Source organism: Gymnodraco acuticeps, unplaced genomic scaffold (genome assembly GCF_902827175.1).
Source record: "Gymnodraco acuticeps unplaced genomic scaffold, fGymAcu1.1, whole genome shotgun sequence".
NCBI classification, from domain to species: Eukaryota; Metazoa; Chordata; class Actinopteri; order Perciformes; family Bathydraconidae; genus Gymnodraco; species Gymnodraco acuticeps.
The window spans coordinates 1,810,625-1,817,068 of record NW_022992193.1 but is presented as its reverse complement, the minus strand read 5'-3'; positions in this window follow the sequence as shown (position 1 = coordinate 1,817,068).

The following is a 6,444-nucleotide window of genomic DNA, read 5'->3' as shown; positions in this document are numbered from 1 at the left end:
AGGAGGCTCAACAGTCTTCATATTTGTGAAAAAAGCCTTTTACCATAAGCTAACATGGATAATGCTAACATATCAGCTAAAAAGAGTTAGCGGAGACCAACACAGAGTTTAAAGAAAAGTGAATATTGGATTAGGAAGCAAAAAACTCGATTTAAATGTTGACATCTTTGGATAATATGTCCAAGTAAAGTATTGCAGCCATTCCTGATTTCTTAAAAATGAATATCACATTTCATCCATGGTCCATTACCCCCCTGCAGTCCTAAAAGTTCCCTGAACCCATCACTCCTATCCCAGGCGTTCATTTTCTTAAGATATTAGGCAATTTAATTACAGTTAAGAGCATTAAGGAGCAATTTTAAGTATAATTTGCAGTTCATGAACTGTTTTTGAAAATTACTCTTAATATAATTAACTTCTGTCATTAGGACTAATCCCTGCAGGCTACAGAGGCAATGCTGCCTTTAAGAAAATTACATACATGTGACGCTACATTCACTCCTTTTTAAACAGGAAGGTTGGACTGCAAAGGTTCGCCTCCTCAATGAAGTAATTATCTATTTCCAGCCAGAGTACAAAACAGTGCTAAGTCCATTAACGGCTGGGAGTCTCTCTAGCATGAATAATCATAAACCAACTCAAAAAAAATAAGTAATTGGCCTGTTCCGATGACAAAAACACACAGAGACAAAGGACTCATTTGAAGTTCATTTTCTTGCGATTTTTAGGGGAAAATGGCAGAAAAAGGAGGGCAAAGGGCAAGACATCATGGATTTTTTATGACCACATTAACCCTGTGTTGAATTGCAGTGTCTGTTCATTCTCTGGTGAAGTATACCGCTTAATTAGAGCAGATATTTCCTTGTCGAAGATAGTGGGGGCCAACGTCTAATTAAATCAAGAAGGACAGTGGCATATTAGTGATGGGAACGCCCAGGCAGCCATCCACCATCGGCCATGATGCCTTCATAAAAAATGCATGGCGCTCCCCGAGAAGAAAGCTCTAATTTACAAAAGAAAAAACGAGGAAGATGTTGAGGATTCATCGAGGGTCTCTGCGGGGTGAGCCTCGCACCTTGACGGGTAAGTGATGGTTAGCTTAACGTCTCCTCTGATGAGGTTAAGGACGTGTCACTTTGTCTTTGGCCCCGCTTTAATCAGGCTCCAGCCGGCCCTCTGGCACGAGCCGAGGCTTCTCCGCCGCGTAACTGACCGGTGATTTAGAATGATATGATTACACCTACACCGGCATGCTGCGAGCCGCTGTGATTTAGCCTCCCCCCCTCTAGAAAATGTGTAATGAGCGATGTTCCCTGTGCCCAGCTGGGGCCCCGCAGACTCATCCATGAGCCGGCATCCTAATCAGCCGTCAGCCGCCCAAAAAAAGCCGCTGTTGCCGGCGCATTAGAATCTGTGTTTGTGCATATCAAAAGATTTCCATTGGCAAAACACATAATCACTTACCCCTCAGAGGGAGAGGGGGGGGGGGGCGGTATGGATGAGCGACGGACAGACTGACAGAGATCATTTCCTTTGAGTGTCGGAGGAAATCACTGTCCTTACGTGGAAGGCCTACAACTAGGATGGTTTATTTACGACTGCTTCAGGAGGAAAGGCAGTCTCAACTGAGCTGAGAGAACACTAGCAAATGATCAGTTAGCATGTCAAGAACTTGAGTTTCAACACCACTCAACAATCAAAGCTACAGAAGCAGCACCTGATTCTAGCCCACTGCAAGAAGAGGACCTTCATTCTTAAATAGATTTAGTTCACCTCCAAAATGGCCGCATAACTACTTGACTGACACTCCAAAACAAGCATGAAACTAAGGCCCAATCCCAAACCGCCCCCTACACCCTACCCCTCCGCCATATTGAGGGCTGTTCCAAAGCAACGAGTGTGGAGCGGTGTGGAGGGGGAGTGGGCTAACAGCGAGTCTGCATCGGTGCTGACTTGAGACCGGTCTCTACCTGACCGGAGTCACGCTGTGTGTGTCCGTCGGGAAACACGCTGTTTACAAGTAGTTCCAGCAAACATCCACTGATAAACTACGATGTTAACAACCTCATGATAACCTCATATGTTTTTAACTTAGGATCACCTGTGTTTAGTCTAGAAAAAGGTAAATGTGTGCATTTTATTATAAAGTTGTGTATATTTACAGACTGTTGCAAAAACTAAGAAGCTTATAAACATCAGGTTTAAAACTAAAAGAGCTTTACAAAAAAGTAACACAAAGATGTTTGCAGTTTTATTTGAGTTATTAATGTACATGTTTTGTCTAAGAGATGCTGATTTGAAACCGTTGTTACGTACAGTTACGGCATTTCCTGTTTCTGCCGGAGAGAGGGGAGGCCGTCCCAAAGCTTGCTGCTGTATTTGCTCCCTCCATCTGACAGGAGGGAGCCTCATGTGTCACATGGAGTTCACTCCGTCACGGAGGGGGAGTGTGTAGGGGTAGGGTGTAGGGCGTGGTTTGGGATTGGGCCTACGTGAAATCACACCTTAATGTTCATGCTAACAGGAAGTTGTGGCTAACACTCAAAGGACTTAAAATAAATAGAGAATAGAAGTAAATACAATTTCAAACCAAGTTGTTTGCATACAGACATTGAGTTTGCCATCTACCTGTTGCATTTCCATTGGTGTGTGTGTGTGTGTGTGTGTGTGTGTGTGTGTGTGTGTGTGTGTGTGTGTGTGTGTGTGTGTGTGTGTGTGTGTGTGGTGTGTGTGTGTGTGAACAGAGTGTCTGAAAGTGTTTCTCCTCAGTGATAATGTGTTTCTAATCCTCACAGCAGTTGAGTTTTCCTCTTGGATTCAACAGCAAACTCGGCGGCTCATGTGATCATGTTGACAGACTGGACAGGAAGCAATCAGAAAAAACTTTTTTTAAATTACCAATTACTACAAAGTGTCATCCAGCAGGGGGCTCATCAACAGGAAGTGTGTTCATGGCTCATTGGCTCATGACCAAGCTTTAAAATAAAAATAAATATGTCCTCGATCAACATTTAAACTGTTGAATAATGAAACTCAGCTTTGGATCAATGTGCCCTGTCATATCTTATATGAAACACATCCTCACCACTTTATTTGAGGCCCATTTTTTTTACTTTTTGGAAGATATTGTTAGCCGTTGTTCTCCAAATCTCTGCAGGAGTGTTGCTTCACCGTTGCCATACCATGACTCCGCTGTGCCAAACCTGGTGTTTCGGTGGGAGCAAGAGCATAAAACCATAAATGCAAATTAATAAAATTCCACGCGGGGGTCTTTGCAGAGCTGTCCAACATCACCACGGTGCACCGACCCCCCCCCCAGACGGTGGGATCATTGTTGTCTTTGTGGCGCTCTGCAGCTGCTGTATTCACTCTGCCCCCTCACACTCACACAGTTCACATGCCAGTCTGCAGAAAACATACATTAATAAGTGGAAATATGTATGTTGAGAAGTTGTTTCACGTGAGAAACCTTTACCTAGAGGGACAGATTCTCTCAGAACACAACTTTAGTTCCTCAATTTGACCAGAAAAATAATTGTTTTCGGGACCTTTTATGACCTTTTTGACCTCCTTTGTATAACTGGCTTTACCTTTACCTTCAGTCCTTTGCTCACTGTTTCTGTGAAACATTTGGATCAGCACATGAGTAAAGACTTCTTCTTCTTCTTCTTCTTCTCCTTACAACAGCAGATTTGAAAGTGTCCCTGAAATATGTATTCATAATAATGCTAGGCAAAGCAATAAATGGAGTTCCAAAAGTGTGCAGTAACGTCCCCACATTAGGCGCGTTTCTTTTATCGCCATCTTCTTCTTCTCCTTCTCCCCTCCTCTGTAGCACCGCTGGCACTGGGCTGCACCACCTGCTCCGGGGCTCTTTTTTAGCTCCGGCCAGAATGAACAGCTGGCCGCTCTTCTGACGCTCTGATTGGCTAATCCCTGCTGGTCACTTGTGCTTCTCCTCCCTGTGTGTCATTGAACTTTCTCTCGCCGAGTGCCAGGTCCGAGGAGGGCTCTCTCTCCCGCCCTTCATGTGCCCTGCGAATGGTCCGGGTGGCATATGGGGATATGTAAATAATTTAATGAGGTCAAAAGTGTGAGAGTCTCCTCTACTTTTCCTTCGTCCAAACCCTCCTCCCGTGACATCATGGCTGATGAAAAAGTGTTTATACTGGCAAAATGAAGATCCAATATTGACCTTTACTGCCCGATGTCATCCACAGGCTCCTTTCTTTTCTTTCATAGTCAACGTTTGGAGACAGGATCTGCTTTATTTCGACGAATTAAGTTTGGGAGATCAAGCTGGAGTTCTGATTAGTGTATCTTAGTTTAGTTTAGCGTATTTTAGCTTAGCTTATTTTAGCTTAGCTTAGCTTAGTTTAGCTCATGTTGTAAACTTTGTATATTCCTCTGTACTTTTGGCACATTTCTTTCAATTCAGAGATGCACATATTTTATATTTTATTTTTCAGAGTTATACTTATACATACTTGTTTTGTATTTGTTTAAACAGTTATATATTTGATAGTTTTTACAACAAATGTCTCTTGCGCCATTATACACTAAGCACATTCCTTTCATGTGTAAACCTACTTGCCAATGATTCCGATTGTTTGTTTTCCTACAGGTATTTCATCTGATCTTAGCTGAAAGTCCACAACACAGGGGGTAACGTATTTAAATTGATTATCAAGTATCTTAAAATAATGTAAAAACGACAACTTGTGCTGTTAGCGGGGCCTTTTGTCGACTAACTCGTACAAACATGACTCTATCCTGCCACAAGTGCTGAAAAATTGCGCAGGGTACCTTTAATGCTTCTAATTAAACGTAAGAAGACAATGTAATTCAATTGGCTGGAACTGAAAGTTGTTTTTTTGACAAACAACAAAGTGATTTGTAATGGCCTCCAATGACCACAAGGACCCTGGACAGCTCCAGGATCAGAACTGTGGACCAAGGTTATTATACTGGAACTGAAGTTTCTCTGAGACACCTGTACTCTGGTGGTAACTGGATTGCGTTCTTCACTTGAGAGCGTTTTCCTCTCTTCATCAGAGGTAAGACTGCTCACTGTGATTTGTTTCAGACACTGATCTGTTCTCCAGTGGCGCTCCGACTCAATGCAACATGGAAAAAAAACACACTTGCAACCAAACCTCAGACCTAATTTCATTCACTGGCCTCCGACGTGTGCTGTCATGCTCTATCGCTCTTATTTTGTGCATTAAAGCGTGATTTATTTTTCCCTTACGTCTTCATTTAGCTTCTGATGTTCCATGCTCTGCCTCCTTTTTCCATAATGTAACCCTCATGTTAATTAAAGCACGTTTTTTAAAAGCGGTGTGTGTATGAAGTTGACAACCGAGAGCCACTGCGCCGCTACTACTGTACATACAGTGACTTTTTCTCGATGCAGGTGAGGAAGAAATCCAACAGACAGAGGAGTGTTTTCAATGCTACCAAGTCGATTTGAGTGCTAAGTGTCTGTGGAGGCAGTGAGTAGCCTGAGGCAGAATATACACTTAGCGTTGGACTCCACGAGCCCCAGCAGTGAATCATTAGAGCTCAGCTGTCCAAAACACACCACCAATCTGGCCCAAGCATATGGCCGCATGACACTCGTATGAGTTACTACTACACGCTTGTGTTGTTTTTCCTCCTTTTTAAATGTCGTATGAGCAGGAAACTCCATTTACAATAAATCCCTGCACTGCATCTGAGAACAGGGAAAAGGCAGGTGTACTTGTTTTAACATTTGGACATTGCAAAGAGGTTCAATTAATATTTGCTTTATAAATGTTGTTTTTTTAAACAAATAAATTGCATTTTCTCAATGAAGACATGAGTCACTTACTGCAGTGCAGACATTAAATCCTATCACTGTGGAGAACAATATTTACTTTTGAAACGTCTACGTGCCTTTAAAGTGACTGAACATGGGATTAAGTGATGCAGATTATTCACTGTAGTTAGTTTAAATTGTAGGGATTACCACATGGGAGGAGTTTAGACGGTAAAATAAATAAAAACTAAAATCAGTTTCTGGCTCGTGCTTTCTGATGCAATGTTTATGCAGAAACAATTCATTTCTGCCTGTGTCCATTTTAAAATTAAACAAGGAGTGATTCTTCAGTCAAAACGCATTTATGGGAAAATTAAATATTATTTAGTACACAAGAAATCAATCCAGGGCCCTGTCATGCAGCCTGATTGCATTAGGAGCTGTCCTCCTTCTGAGCCCGGGCTAATAGTCTCAGACAGTATTGATCTGTAAATTGGATCACCATCAGTATCAGCCAATATTCAACGAGTGACAACTGGAACTCAAACTGACAACAAAGAAGGATGGCAGGAGAGTTGTTTTCTGAATGGCTGTAAGTAAATAAGATTTCAACTGAGCTACATTTCGTCACTATTGCACAAATAACTTTTTTTTGGAAATGT